Source organism: Prionailurus viverrinus, chromosome X (genome assembly GCF_022837055.1).
Source record: "Prionailurus viverrinus isolate Anna chromosome X, UM_Priviv_1.0, whole genome shotgun sequence".
NCBI classification, from domain to species: Eukaryota; Metazoa; Chordata; class Mammalia; order Carnivora; family Felidae; genus Prionailurus; species Prionailurus viverrinus.
Window position 1 is genome coordinate 104,758,252 of NC_062579.1, and position 16,185 is coordinate 104,774,436.

The window sequence follows — 16,185 nt, forward strand, 5'->3', positions numbered from 1 at the left end:
ACCCAAATCAGTGTGGAAATTTTGAAACAGAAGGGCGATGCGGGTGACTTGTTTCAACAATATGTTCACAAATACATTATTATTTACTCGTTGGTTTTTCCTATCTCTTACCCCACCTACAATACAAGATGCCAGCGACCTCAGGTGACCTTGCTGTGAAGCAATCCTCTCTGATTTTGTTCTCCCAGGAAATCCCTGATGATAGAGCTTTCCCACACCTACCTCCCAGGCGGACGGAATACATAATGCCCTTGAAGGAGACTGTTTCAGGGAGCTGTGCCAGGTGAAATAGTGACAGTGGTCTGGGTGTGGGGACTTTCAACCTGGTCTGCCATATCCACATGCTTGTACTGTGAGGCTGTTTCCTTCACGAGAGCCTGCTGCACCCAGATTCCCCTCAGCGGACCTCCGCCTGCCTGCCTCACGGCTACACCGTCATCCTCTTGCCCGGAGCCTGGAGAGCTAACCCCACACGTCCAGGATGAGAGTCCTTTGCTCTCTCCCAGGCTCCACACGGGAGCAAGCCTCAGCCACCCTCTGGGCTTTGGCCTTTCAGGCTGGCAGACACTGACCCAGGAGTCGGTGACGGGGACTCCCTCCTTCAGTGGATATGTCGAAGCATAGGTGATACAAGCTCAAGAGGTAAACAGTGGACCAAAAGATGTGTCGTAAGAAAATATCCAGAATGAAACACTGAAAGATAAACATATGAAAAATACAGATTCCGTAAGACACCAGGAGGATCGTATGAAAGAAAGAGATGCTATTTCCTTGGGGTTCCAGGCAAATAGGAAAGAGAACGAAGCAAAGCAGTATATGAGCACATAGGAGCTGAGAACAGACTCCTCGTGGAGAAAAATGCAAGAAATCTACACGTGAGCACACTTTAGGAAAGCTATTGAGCACCAAAGGCAAAGAGAGTAGTTGTAAGCTTTCAGAGGATGAAAGCAAATTAGCCTGAGAGCTGCCTTCTCAAGTAAAAAATAGAAAAAAGCAAAAGAATAGAAAATGAAATATCGTCTTCTATGCGCTGAAAGAATATACTTCCCAGTGGGAGACTCCTCCCCCTGCCACAACATATTTCAAGAATGAAGATGAAATAAAGGTCTTCTTATAAGCACCAAAGGGGAAAACCTGAGAGAATTTGTCACCAGAGGATAGGACTTGCAGAAAATACTAACCGATGTTCCTCAGGCCGAAGACAAATTTTACATGAGTGAAAAGTAATGAAAAGCTGAATAGTTATGGAATCAAGCTTAGTCAGTGAAACTAAACAGCAAAGGAAGAGCTTATGAGGGAAGTCAGGAGATGGTGACCTTGGAGTGGGGGGAAGAATACTGTGATTAAAAGGGGCCAGGTGTGGGCCTCGAGGTTGTTGGCGAGTTGTATTTCTTTTAGTGGAAGACAGTCTCAGGCGTTCTTTGTGGTATGTCAGCGAGTTGTGCCCGTCTGTGAGGTCCTGAGATCTCCGTCTATCACAGTGTCACAATTACATGCGAGCGTGTGTGCATGTGTGGGCGCTCAGGACTGGGAGGCCGACTTGCCTTTCTGGACCACGGCGGGACAGGTGCAGCACAGTCTCAGCCTTCGATCTGGTGACTTCTCCCAGCACTCGGCACCCACGGATCCTACCAAGGAAAGTAAATGACTTCCTCATGTCCTTGGAAAGGTCCCTAGTCCGTTAACCTACCTCCTCTCTCACGAGCCACAGCAAGTCTCAGGGGTACACATTTCAGCCTGGGGCACGTTCCTGAGAGACTGGCCTGAGATAGGCAACCACATCTTCCCGAGCCCTTTTGCCAACTCCTCTATGGGAGCACCTCTCCCGTTGTGCCTTCGGGCACAACCCGTCATTGGACCAGAGGGTTTAGGAACTCCTCAAGAGGGAGTATTTCTGGAGATCTCCCGGGGAAACGTTCTGTTTCAGGACCTACACAGGTACATACTGAATCCCCATATACGCCGTGCTGTGTACTGAGCTATATTTTATGATTATGTGTGGGAAACTGGAATCCCCATATACGCCGTGCTGTGTACTGAGCTATATTTTATGATTATGTGTGGGAAACTAGAAAGGAGATAGGAGACGGATGTAGGATCTGTGCTGCTAAAATGAGCACGTGGTATGAGACATAGGAAAGTGAAAAAATCAGGACCGGTTGATTTATTAATTAGCATGGAGAAATGACCGCAGACGAAAGCAGTAAAGCTGTGGAACCAACAATCGGAGACCTAGGTAGTGTGTTGTAAGATGCGGATTATGTGCTCCGAACGGTGTTTAGAAACTACAGATTTATGTGGGCTACATGGGGACGGGAAGGCTCCAGGCAGCAGGAAAGGGCTTTGCGTGAACTCAACGAATATTCCATCAGCCGAGTGAGCTGGTTCTTACTGGCACATTCACGTATGTACCCGAGGAGAAAATCGAAGCACAAAAATCATCTGAAGTTACCCAGCTGATAGGAGGAAGAGCTGGCGTATGAATCCCAGCAGCAAAGGTGCAGCCCACAAACGCAACCACTGGCCGTAATGCACAGCAGATAAGTAGTGATCGCTAGTGCTTCCCGCACCGGTAGAAGCAGCCCAGGGCATTGGCCTGGGATTGAGTGTGAATGGGACAGGAACGATTGGTGACCCAAGGACGAGGGAGACGTAGGCGATTTGAGAAACAGGACGCGTGTGTTACAGGTTCTCACACGCCAGGCATTGAAAGGATCCAGCATGTGTCCATCCACAGAACCAGTCAGAGGGACAAGCCTTAGAGACGAGTGTTGAAGGGGTTGGCAGATCCTGGGACGGCATCTACATCGACAGCTCCAGGCTATCTTCCTGCCTCCCCTCCTGTGGATTAACTGCCCCAAACCGTCCCTTCACTGGTTGCTGGACAAAGCCTGCAACCACTCTGTTGCCCTCTAGATCTTTGTTAACCTGTTACCCCCAACCCAGCTCAACCACAAGCTCTCACCGAGTTTGTAAATGAGCAGCAGCCAGACTCCGTGGATAAGACACCCATCTGGGCCAACGGCTGTGTCCTTAACGCTGCCCAACTATCAGGCTGTCTGCTTCTGGTGTCTTCCTTTCATCCCCCGTAGTTTGGAAGTCATTTTCCTTTATTTGGTTTTGCTGTTGCTCCAGAGTTCTATTTGAGGCCTATGAAGCCATCTGTGACAGCTGCAGCTAGCCGCGATCTTCCCAGTTTATTAGTCAGCATTCTGCAGACAACAGAACCGATGGGAATATGTTAGGAAGACACTGGTTCATACATGTATGGAGGCCGAGAAGTCCCGCGATCTCCTATCTACAAGCTGGAACGCCAGGAAAGACAGTGGGGTAACTCAGTCTGAGAATGAAGGCCTGAGAACCTTCAAACCAGGGGAGTCAATGATATGAATCCCAGTCTAAGAGCAGGAAAAGTGGGGCACCTGGCTGGCTCGGTCACTAGGGCATGACTCTTGATCTCAGGGCCATGAGGTCAAGCCGCACAGTGGGTGTGGAGCCTACTTAGAAAAGAAATAGGAGCAGGAGGAGATGAGATGAAATGTCCCGCCTCAAGTAGTGAGGCAGAAGGAAAGGGGACCATTCTTCCTTCCTGTGCCTTTTGGTATATTCTGGCCCTCGGTGCCTGGGATAATGCTCACTCACAGTGGGCAAGGCAAACTGCTTTCCTGAGTGACCGATTCGAATGCAAACCTCATGCAGAAGCAGCCTCCCAGACACAACCAGAAATAATGTTTAACTGGGGCATCCACGGACGGTCCAGTTGACACCGAAAATTAACCATCGCAGTAGTTAGGGCAACCTCACAAACCATTGCGTGACAATGTTTACACAATAAAGCCTCGCAACACCCCCGACCCGCCTGACAAGTGGGGGAAGGATAGTGCCGGCACGAGAGGGTCTTTGCCAGGGGTGATGTGCACTCTGTGAAGATGGGAGGAGTAAGCATGGAAGGCTTCCTGGAGGAGGACGCATTTAGCTAGCTCAGGATAAACTAGGTGAGCCAGATTTCCGAAGTGCGAGATGACTGGGAACAAAGGAAAAGGTATGTGCGAAGGTCTAACGAGGCGGGGGGGGGAGGGGGGGGGTCGGCCTTGAGGGACAGACACGGATGTACAAAGACCAAAATATGAACAAATATTTGAGTGATTTATTTGGACCTGGAAGTATGGCGGTTTCCACTCGTAGACCTAAGAGAATGGACAGTCTGCCTGTCAATCACTGCAGGCCCTCCAAGCTGATGTCTGAAGGCGGGGCCATTGAAGGATGGCAAGCGCCCGGCAATGAAGCCCTACCACGTGAGCAGGCCGATGACGGTTTGGCTTGTGCAACGAGGCTTCCGTAGACCGTTCCCCTCAGTGATGACGAAATACGGCGGGTACTGTGGATATATGGCGGGTACTGTGGATATATGGCGGGTACTGTGGATATATGGCGGTTGACAATGCTCCGATCTCACAAGTGTAAGTTTAATTGACTTTCTCTCATAATTGGCTGTTTGAAGTGTGAGTTTAAGAGAATCGGGCGGGGGGGGGGGGGGGGCGGATGGTGTGTCCTAAGCCACGCTGACAGATGTGTCTCATGGGCTTCCGGATTGATGACAAGGGAAGGGCCCTTAGCTGCCTTTGGGGACATTGTTGTGCTTTATGTGACAACATGATGAGTCTTTCAGATCATTTCATTTGTCTGAGTGTGGGTCTCGTACCCCCCACCCCCCTCCCGATTCGTGGTCTTCAGGTTTTGTGGTGTCTGCAGCTTAAAAATGCAGAAAAAAGGGTGCGGCTGGCTGAGCCTGAGTGGGTCTCAGACAGGACGATGGCTGTTGGCTGCCTGGGAGCCGATTTTGGTTTCCATGGTACAGTGTTTGGGGACGGGACTTGTCACCGACTATTGTTTACATCTGGGTCTTGGCCATTTGCGTGAGGTGTCTTGGTGACCGGCTGTCTCTTATCTTGATGTGAAACAAAAGGAAAGTGAAAGTAAGGCGAGGGGGGCATGTGTGTGATTACGACAGCCGATGGCTGTGTTTGAGGGCAGTTTTGTCTTTCATTTAACGTGACTGTGTGCTTCCTATCAGTTGTTCAAAATTTGGAACGGTCTTCTGCATATGCTGCCTTGAAAAGGCGGGGGAACCGCCTGATAATTCCAACGTGAAAGTGGGGAAACAGATGGCGTGGTGGGCTCAGGGCTTGTTCACTGACCACCGGGAATTGTCTTCAGTCATCACTGAAAGCTGCATTTTTCTGTAACGTATTCGTGTTTTTCCTATCATTGTATCCAACCAGTAGCGGTCCGGAAGCTTTTCACGTGTTTTCCATAAAAAAAAGGTGTTCTATTAATTGCCGTCTTCGAATGAGAAGGTAGCCTATTGGGTCGGCTTGGCAGGGCCTTGGTGCTTTAAGTCCCTGATGGGAATGATCTGCTCGGGATCTTATTTCTTGTTTCATGTGATAACGTAATGGCAGTGGGGTGTGTTTTCCCTGTGATCTTGCAACATTGCATCCGTTTGAGTTTGGTTTTTTATTTTGACTGTGTTTCATACGCGTTCTCCAAATGTGAAAGTATTTTCAGCGTGCACCGCGGAACAATTTGTCCGGCTGGACACGTGAAAGTTTCACACGCCGAATGTCTCCTAGCCGCTCTTGTTAGCCAAGACTGAACACTGTTTTGGCATTTAATTTTCCATGTTCGCCTTAAGGCAGCCAATTGCGTTTTGATGTTGGCGCTCCTCATAGATTTCCTTTAAAGTGCTTGGTGTAAATTTCAATTTACAGAGGAGGCATTCAACGTCTAATGGGGTGCCTTATGTTTCCAGTATAATGGCGTGTTTGACATAATTTATTTTGCTAACTCCTGGTCTTGTTCGCTATGGATAAATTCTCTTAAAAACAAAGGTTTTCTGGGGAAACTGCCTGGCTCAGTGATAGAACCTGTGACTCTTGATGTGGGGGTTGTGATTGCAGGCCCCACACTGGTGTGGAGAGTGCTTAAAGATAAAGTCTTCAAAATGAATAATAATAAACGTTTTGAGGTGATCTCAAATCACAGTTCAAAACAATCTGGTGAATGCTTGCCTCGCATACAGTTGGGGATTTGGGTGTACGAGAGAATTGGGTCTCCTAGGACTTTGTTCCATTAAATGTTGTTCCAGGCCCTTTGCGTAAGCTTTGTGTTAACCAGTTTTGGCGTTGTCGTTAATTTACAAATGAGGAAAAGATTGTTTTAATTATGTGTGTGCTTCTTGCTTTATGACAGTGACTGGCTCCCGGTGGCCCGGGAGCCCAACCTTTCGTCTTATTTGCTATTAAAATGTTTCTGAAAAACCGGCTCTGTGTGTTTTGTTTCATGGGTCTACTGAAAATTTTCTTTCCAATGTAAAAAATAGCAGGCATTGACCATCAGGCTGACGGTGCTGTTTCCTGACCGCGAATTCCGGGAAGTGCCTGTCACCGGCCATCCCGGAATTCCGTTGGCTTCGTTCTGGGTTTCATTTCTCATGATAATCACATGACACTTATCAACTTGATTCAGGTCAATTCTGTACTTAGTCTTTAGTGCATTTGCTTTGAACGTCACGGGGCATTTTCAATTTGTTTACAAGCAAATTCACCCCCAGAAGTGTTGCTCTCTGTGTTCTAGAACTGGATGGCCCTTGCTGGTCGCAGTGCATACTTTTGAATATTATATTAGAACCCCGATTGTGCACGTGACATAGTGGTATTTCTTTTCTTTTCTTTTTTTTTCTTGTTATGTCTTTCAGTGCTGACCCAGGTGCTCCTTCCTCGGTGTTCTCCCATAGAAAGAATTACTTTGTGGTATCCTATTTACAAACAGTCTGTTCCCTGACACCTCCAGTCCTCCTTGTTAGGGGTCCTGGGCTCGACTGGACATGCCGCTCTCCCTGCACCCTACTGCACCCCAATCGCAGAGGGTGCTGTCCCTGCCTCTTGAGCCACAAGAGCTGACCGTGCCTTAATGCCCCAAGGGCTAGCATATTGGCTTAGGAAATAGTCAGTGGCTGCCTGCTTCTCCTCATACACCTCCCTTCCTGTGTCAGACCTAATGTGTATACAAGGGGAGAATTAAATGAGAGGGAAGCTGTGGTTTTGCTCAAAACCCTGAGCGCCCTCATCCCTGAGCGTAATCTGACACTTGGTGTTAAGTACAACAGGGACTTCCTTTTTTTTTTTTTTTTTTTTTTTTAATTTTTTTTTTCAACGTTTTTTATTTATTTTTGGGACAGAGAGAGACAGAGCATGAACGGGGGAGGGGCAGAGAGAGAGGGAGACACAGAATCGGAAACAGGCTCCAGGCTCTGAGCCATCAGCCCAGAGCCCGACGTGGGGCTCGAACTCACGGACCGCGAGATCGGGACCTGGCTGAGGTCGGACGCATAACCGACTGCGCCACCCAGGCGCCCCTGGGACTTCCTTTTGATAATGGTGATAGCTGGGTTTGCCTTATTAGCCTTTTTGCTGACTGGTTCTTGATATTGACTTGAATTTGGCATCTTAGCTCACGTAGAAACGATTTAATGACTCATATCGGTGACACGTTGGAGGTCCGTAAAATGTACTTTGATTACATTTAGACCTGTGAAAGATCCACTGCTGGTATTTGGGTTTGACTGTCTTCGGTGCTGACAGGAAAGCAGACTTCAGGAACGGGGACCCTCAACTAGCCTCCCCAAGCCTGACTTTTGAGACAGAGTCCTAGATCTTGAACAAAATCTAAGTGTGAGTGTGAAATGAAGGTGCTTTCATTACTTGCCCATTGCCTGTAGTATCCTAGGGGCATTCTTGCACACCGAGAGCAGATTCTCCAATGTGTATGTAACCAAATGTCCAATTTGGTCCCGTTGTTTCCTCCTCGGAGACCTACGTTCAACGTCAGGTGGTAGGGACATTATGCAATGTGTGAAATGCTTCGGGAATTTGTTGTGATTAACGTAGCTCATTTTTCTTTTTAGCGGTTTTGGAACTTACTGTGTTACCGATCACGAAGTCTAGTATAACAGCCCAGCCATTGTAATGTGCATTTCGCGGTCTATTAAGTAGAACACGAAACCCATTTGAATGATTTGTTACCCATCGTCTTGCGTGGTATGTCGGTGTCAGCCATTGGTAACAAAGTGAGAACTCCACCACCCATTCCAAAGGTTTGTTACCCGCAATTGTGTATGAGTGGACGGTTTCATTAGTGAAGAGCGACATGGGAGTTCTGAGACACCCCTTCTCGCCACTGAGTGGTGATACCTCTTAACATAATGTTTAAGAATTCCCCTGTGCTGGTTGATGAAGGCGGGATGCACCATGGTTCGTGCTGAGGGGACAGTCAGCCAGCCTCTAAAGCCGCAGTCTCACCTTGTGGGTTGATTCATGCAGTTCCTGTCTTAACATTCTCTTTCACTCTTTTGGCCTACTTCACACAGGCTGCATGATTGGGTCCTCTGGCCCCACCGACCACTTTCAGAAATTGCTCTGGATGAGGGAAAGAGGAAGTTTGCCCCATCCACTCGTGTTGTGAGTTTCCAAGTGACCTAATTTTCCTGCAGCGGTCCCAAGCTGACCTTCCACAGGTAAGTCTCTTTGTAGATTTGTACAATCATCACCTCCCTCAGGATCTGTGATGGGAACGTCCAGTTCCGGTCAGCCGGTGGGCCCGTAATGAGAGGAGAGGACCCTGAACCGACAGTCAAGACCAGCCATACGGGTAAGAGCAACCTTAGGCTGTGTGAGGCCAGAGGTGTTGGGTGAATAGCACTTGCCTCCTGTCAGCTGTCCCTTTCTTCCAGGTGGTGTGGAAATCCCATCCCTGAGTCTCTAACGTGGGCGCTTCCCACAAGGTCGGGGTCACTCCCTAGACACTACTTGTTAACTCCGTGGTAGAGACTCCATGTCTTGAGTCAATTTCCTCAAGGAGTCAGTGGCATCTTTCTCCCGGACCTTCCTCGTGTTCCTCTGCTTACCGTTGCGTGCCACTGTTACACACGCGTTGGCTTTATTAGAATGTCAGATGTCCACAAGACCCTGATCTTGAGCCTTTTTATCCTTTTGGTAATCGCTTTCTACTACCAGGCAGAAGCAGGATGGACTGGATGGGATGGTCAGACACAAACTTCAGGAACTCCGAGATTGTGGGAGCACTGCTCAGGTGCATTTCTTCAGGTCTGAGTGTAAGTTTTTTAAGTCGTGGATCTGAATTAATTGAAAGCCAGGAGTACCTAGGAGAGGCGAGAAAGATGAGACCTGTACACCAAGTGGGTGCCAGAGGGTGACAGTCTCCCGGCCCACCCCCGCTGGGGTGGGTGGGCGGGCATTTATGTGGCAGCCGTCCTAGAAGCACAGGCTAACAGTTCAAGCAACATGTGGGTCAATACTTCTTTGCAGGTTCCCCTTCCGTACATTCTAGCTATTTTTTGGCTTTGCAGATGTTGCCGAGACCGTGTCACCCATCGTGTTTCGTTCACAATAAGTTTCCAGTATGTGAGTCTGAAAGACCCTCGGCCCTTTCTTCCTGTCATCTCGGAGCCTCAGCTTCCACATCTGCAAAATGGAAATGACACCTTGCTCTTGCTCTCAGGCGTGGTGTGAAAATCAAGCGTGATCGTCTTTATGAAGTGCTCAGCACACAGGAGGTACTGAAGAAATTAGGACACCGTTTCCAGAATGTGTTTATGGGAGCAAAGGATCATGGCTTGGTTTAGATCCTCTTGCCACCTGTGCAGACCCCGCTTGCACTTCATTTCTTGAGCCTTTGGCTGTAATTTCAGCTACATTTTGTTTCCTTTCACAGGGCCAGCAACTATTCTCAGAGGGCCTTGGGCAGCTCTTTGGAAATGGACCTCTTTAACTCTGCTGTGATGCCAGGAGGTAGCCCAGCATCCCAGACCCTGCCGTTCTCTGAGCTGCATTCTTTCCTGGCTGCCTTGGACGTCTGACATGGAAGCTGATGTCACTCAGCGACACGTTGGGGCTGGAGGGTGCTTGGCAACTGGCAGTGCCCAAAGGTCTCCTCTCTTTCCTTCTCTGTATAAAGTTACTTCTTTTCTGGGCAGGGGTTAATTTGGTGAAAATCCGGCGAAGACTTTGACGGTTGGGTGTGAGAGTGTTAAGCATAAAGACGAATGGCTCTAAGGTGCATTCAAAGACCCTCGTGACCTCTAGAGTCAGACACACCTCCGGTTCCTCTGTTGCTTTGTTCGCACCAGTTTTATCCAGGAGGTGGCATCGCAGAGCCTGATGTGCACTCCCCAAAGTCCAAAGGATCCACATTTCTTTGTGGTTAGACACTAACGTATGTAGCCTTTCCGCAGCATGTTGACATTTCAGAGACTTTTCATTTATCCCTGTACTTGGTTCAGTTACTTTCAAGCCGTGGGAGATGGGGGTCATTACGACTTCCTACCCAGTGAAAACCCGAGACCTGAGGTACTTAGAAAACCCTGTGCCCCAACACATGTTCCTTCGCCAGGCGGTAGGTACAAAAGTGAACAAGAATGGCTTGTTTGCTTGTCAAAAGCAGTTGTACAACTTAATAACCGTGATGCCTCCTCCTTCTTCCACACACACTCGTGCCCGCCCACTGCCCATCAAAGTCATGTTGGGTCATTTCATTGGGGGGAGGGATGGGGAAGACGTAGATGAATGTTTTATGGGTAAGTCTTCTGAGTACTGGCACTTAACAAAATAAGTCCCAAGGTTGACGCTTCCAAAAGGGGGACTGTTTAATTGGAGGCATCTCAAACTCAGGACCCTGAGGGAAAGACAAGGTGACCCTCCCAATTTAAGGTGGGGTCCGGCTTGGTGGCTCTTGCCCAGGAGTCCACTCTGGAGCCTGCCACATCAGTTGCGTTATGAGGCCTGTACTCAATGAATGTGTACTTCCCAGCGGGGATGTTAATGAGTTATGAATTCTTGGTGTGAAGTATTTCATGTCAAACCCTGTTAGCCTGAAGTGGATTTTCATTCCTCTTATGTATGTCGGTGACAGAAAGGGAATGGATATCGAACACCTGAAGGTAAGGCCTTTGCACTTGTGCTGCCGAAGGAGCACGAGGTAAGGCCTTTGAAATGGAGTGGGTTCGTTGTTACACTGGTTCCCTGTCATAGGCGCACGTTTCCACGGATGAGGATTATTTCATTGGATACATGTACCACATTTCCTTTATCCATTTATACTGTTGATGGATGCTCACAAGTCTCTCGTGTCTTACATGGTGAGACTAATACTGTAGTGAGGATATGGGATGAGTATGGGTCTTTGACATAGTGGCTTCCTGTCGTTTACATAAACGCCCACATACGGGATTGATACATCATATAGGAGCTCAATTCTTAATTTTTTGAGAGGCCATGCTACTGTTCTCCGTAGTGCTACCCAATGTGGGGTTGTCAGGTTGTCAGACGCCCTTTACAAAGAAGCTGAAAGAGTACGTCTACCATGCAGAGCAATGGCCTCCTAGGAATCACTGGGAATCCTCATGTTGTGTACTGGAATGTGGTGGGAATTGTATCCACGTGTTTCCATCAAAACTTCGTGCACTCTTCTGGTGATCATACCTTGCCCGTGGCAAGAAGACGAGTGGCGTGTGGGTGCTGTCAATGAACATTGCATGAAGCAGGGGACGTTGAGATTCTCACGGACATGAGCTGATGAGCTGGATGTCCGGGAGTCTCCTGGGTCAGGTGTCCAGGGTGGAGGATTCATCCTTGGGCCTTTTTTTCTATACGCCATTTCAGGCCATTCATTTCTCGCGATTAGTGAAACCTAGGGTCCAGAAGGGATATACGAGTAAATTCTCGGAGTGTAAGGAAACTTGCAAGGGGGTGGGTAGAGTGTCCTAGTGTGAATGTGTGGTACGCATTGTGGGTTCAGGGGCGATGGCAGCATCTGGCGACTGGGCAGATATTAGTTCCAGGGAAGAAATGGGTCATGTCTGGTTCTCAGGCTTCCAATACAAAGAAGCTAAAAAAGTTTGTCTACCGTACAGAGCAATGGCATCCTAGGAATCATTAGGAATCCTCATGTTGTGGATGGGAATGTGGTTGGAATCGTATCCAAGCGTTTCCATCTAAGCTTTCTGCACTCTTCTGCTGACCATACTCTGCACATGGCGGGAAGAGGAGCGGCGTGTGGGTGCTGTCAATGAACCTTCCATGAGGCAGGGGACGTTTAGATTCTCACGGACATGAGCTGATGAGCTGGATGTCCGGGAGCCTCCTGGGTCAGGTGTCCAGAGTGGAGGATTCATCCTTGGGTCTTTGTTTCTATACGCCATTTTGGGCCATTCATTTCCCCCCATTAGTGAAACCTAGGGTCCAGAAGGGATATATGTGTAAACTCTGGGAGTGTAAAGAGACTTGCAAGGGGGTGGGTAGTGTGTGTTAGTGTGAAAGTGTGGTAGGCATTGTGGGTTCAGGGGCGATGGCAGCATCTGGCGACTGGGCAGATATTAGTTCCCTGGGAAGAAATGGGTCATGTCTGGTTCTCAGGCTTCCAATACAAAGAAGCTAAAAAAGTTTGTCTACCGTACAGAGCAATGGCATCCTAGGAATCATTAGGGATCCTCATTTTGTGGATGGCAATGTGGTTGGAATTGTATCCAAGCGTTTCCATGTAAGCTTTCTGCACTCTTCTGCTGACCATACTCTGCACATGGCGGGAAGAGGAGCGGCGTGTGGGTGCTGTCAATGAACCTTCCATGAGGCAGGGGACGTTTAGATTCTCACGGACATGAGCTGATGAGCTGGATGTCCGGGAGCCTCCTGGGTCAGGTGTCCAGAGTGGAGGATTCATCCTTGGGTCTTTGTTTCTATACGCCATTTCGGGCCATTCATTTCCCCCCATTAGTGAAACCTAGGGTCCAGAAGGGATATATGTGTAAACTCTGGGAGTGTAAAGAGACTTGCAAGGGGGTGGGTAGTGTGTGTTAGTGTGAAAGTGTGGTAGGCATTGTGGGTTCAGGGGCGATGGCAGCATCTGGCGACTGGGCAGATATTAGTTCCAGGGAAGAAATGGGTCATGTCTGGTTCTCAGGCTTCCAATACAAAGAAGCTAAAAAAGTTTGTCTACCGTACAGAGCAATGGCATCCTAGGAATCATTAGGAATCCTCATGTTGTGGATGGGATTGTGGTTGGAATTGTATCCAAGCGTTTCCATCTAAGCTTTCTGCACTCTTCTGCTGACCATACTCTGCACATGGCGGGAAGAGGAGCGGCGGGTGGGTGCTGTCAACGAACCTTCCATGAAGCAGGGGACGTTTAGATTCTCACGGACATGAGCTGATGAGCTGGATGTCCGGGAGTCTCCTGGGTCAGGTGTCCAGGGTGGAGGATTCATCTTTGGGCCTTTGTTTCTATACGTCATTTCGGGCCATTCACTTCTCCCAATTAGTGAAATTAGGGTCCAGAAGGGATTTATGAGTAAACTCTGGGAGTGTAAAGAGACTTGCAAGGGGGTGAGTAGTATGTCTTAGTGTGAAACTGTGGTAGGCATTGTGGGTTCAGGGGCAATGGCAGCATCTGGCGACTGGGCAGATATTAGTTCCCTGGGAAGAAATGGGTCATGTCTGGTTCTCAGGCTTCCAATACAAAGAAGCTAAAAGGGTTTGTCTACCGTACAGAGCAATGGCCTCCTAGGAATCGTTAGTAATCCTCATTTTATGGATGGGAATGTGGTTGGAATCGTATCCAAGCGTTTCCATCTAAGCTTTCTGCACTCTTCTGCTGACCATACTCTGCACATGGTGGGAAGAGGAGAGGCGTGTGGGTGCTGTCAATGAACCTTCCATGAGGCAGGGGACGTTTAGATTCTCACGGACATGAGCTGATGAGCTGGATGTCCGGGAGTCTCCTGGATCAGGTGTCCAGGGTGGAGAGTTCATCTTTCGGCCTTTGTTTCTATACGCCATTTCGGGCCATTCATTTCTCCCAATTAGTGAAATTAGGGTCCAGAAGGGATATATGAGTAAACTCTGGGAGTGTAAAGAGACTTGCAAGGGGGTGGGTAGAGTGTCCTAGTGTGAAAGTGTGGTAGGCATTGTGGGTTCAGGGGCAATGGCAGCATCTGGCGACTGGGTAGGTAATAGTTCCCAGGGAAGAAATGGGTCATGTCTGGTTCTCTGGCCTCCAATGCAAAGAAATTAAAAGAGTATGTCTACCATGGAGATCAATGGCCTGCTAGGAATCGTTAGGAATCCTCATTTTGTGGATGGGAATGTGGGTGGAATTGTATCAAGCGTTTCCATCTGAGCTTTCTGCACTCTTCTGCTGACCATACTCTGCCCATGGCGGGAAGAGGAGCGGCGTGTGGGTGCTGTCAATGAACCTTCCATGAGGCAGGGGACGTTTAGATTCTCACGGACATGAGCTGATGAGCTGGATGTCCGGGAGTCTCCTGGGTCAGGTGTCCAGGGTGGAGGATTCATCTTTCGGCCTTTGTTTCTATACGCCATTTCGGGCCATTCATTTCTCCCAATTAGTGAAATTAGGGTCCAGAAGGGATATATGAGTAAACTCTGGGAGTGTAAAGAGACTTGCAAGGGGGTGGGTAGAGTGTCCTAGTGTGAAAGTGTGGTAGGCACTGTGGGTTCAGGGGCAATGGCAGCATCTGGCGACTGGGCAGATATTAGTTCCCAGGGAAGAAATGGGTCATGTCTGGTGATCTGGCCTCCAATGCAAAGAAACTAAGAGTATGTCTACCTTGGAGGTCAATGGCCTCCTAGGAATCATTAGGAATCCTCATTTTGTGTATGGGAATGTGGGTGGAATTGTATCCAAGCGTTTCCATCTAAGCTTTCTGCACTCTTCTGCTGACGATTCTCTGCACAAGGAGGGAAGATGAGCGGCATGTGGGTGCTGTCAGTGAACCTTCCATGAGGCAAGGAACATTTAGAATATCAAGGACATTTGCTAATGAGCCTTTGTGGTTATCACCCTCCATTTTCAGGCTCTTGATTTCACTTGATTAGTGAAATCTGGGGCCCACAAAGGCTCTGAGAACACTCTGGGAAGAGAAGGAATCTTGCTTGACCTTGGGTGGGCCGAGGGACTTGGAGTGAAATTGTGGTAGGCATTGTGTGTTCAGCGGTGTGTCCCTTGCCTTTGTCCCTTCTCACGCCCTACCCTGGGGTCAGCACAACTGGGGGCGAGAAGACAGTGGACATTGGTGGATGTGACATGAGAAACTATGCCTGTCTTGGTGAGTTGACACGTCCATTAGGAGAACAGGGTGTTGTTTTCCACGTTCCCCGTGGAGTGTGGGTTTGCCAGCAGGCACGGCTCTGCTGTTTCATCCTTACTCTGTGGTCCCATGGGCCTATGATGGAAGGCCACGGGGAAGGGTGGGTCGTCCTTCCCCCTGCTGTCTTGTTGCAGGTGACAATCACCTGAGGCCCTTCTGAGAAGGAGCTGCTGTTGCTTAGGCCTCTTTTATCCTCCAGGGACATTTTCTTCCATTGTCCCGGATGTGTGTTGGCTCTTGGGCACTGCTTGTGGTGTTTGCTTCCCCCTCCATGTGTCAGGAGGCTGGGTTTTAAAACTGGCAAGAGGCTTGTTTAGCTTTTCAAAAGGTTTGCGAAGAGGCAGAGAGCGCACAATGACACGTTTTCCAAAGTCCATGTTCCCAGAGAAGGGAAGGGGGAGGTCGTGTCCCCCTTTTCAATGGGGATAGTTCAGCTCTTGTTCTGTATTTTCTTTGCCCTGATGCCATGCTCCCATGAGAGACCAGGCCCCTTGGTACCTGCACCCCTTGGGACCTGCACCCTTGGTACCTGCACCTGCGTGGGTGCTGTCAATGAACCTTCCATGAGGCAGGGGACGTTTCGATTCGTATGGATATGTGCAGATGTTTCTGGATTCCCGGGAACCTCTTGGGTCAGGTGTCCAGTTTAGAGGATTAATCCTTCCTATTTTGTTTCCTTGTGACGTTTCAGGTCTTGATTTCTCTTGATTAATGAAACCTGGGGTCTAGAAGGGATATGAGTATTTACTGAAACTTGACAGCGGGTGGTCGAGTGTCTTAATGTGAACGTGTTGTAGGCATTGTAGGTTCAGGGGCAATGGCAGGCTCTGGGCATGACAGATATTAGGTCCCAGGGAAGAAATGGGTCATGTCTGGTTCTCAGGCTTCCAATACAAAGAAGATAAAAGAGTTTGTCTACCATACAGAGCAATGGCCTCGTAGGA

General features: G+C 48.8%; 1 long non-coding RNA gene across 3 annotated transcripts; it reads left to right on the top strand.

Annotated features, from left to right (window-relative positions):
* The first annotated feature begins 7,541 nt into the window (after positions 1 to 7,541).
* On the top strand, positions 7,542 to 12,582 carry LOC125156867 (uncharacterized). Of its 3 annotated transcripts, XR_007148818.1 has the most exons (5): positions 7,542 to 8,519; positions 8,618 to 8,709; positions 9,075 to 9,172; positions 9,428 to 9,634; positions 9,793 to 12,582. It is a non-coding gene; the product is annotated as an uncharacterized LOC125156867 (long non-coding RNA). The 3 variants fall into 3 exon arrangements; XR_007148817.1 differs by having other exon boundaries at positions 7,542 to 8,709; XR_007148819.1 differs by lacking the exon at positions 8,618 to 8,709 and having other exon boundaries at positions 7,542 to 8,575.
* The last annotated feature ends 3,603 nt before the right edge of the window (positions 12,583 to 16,185 follow it).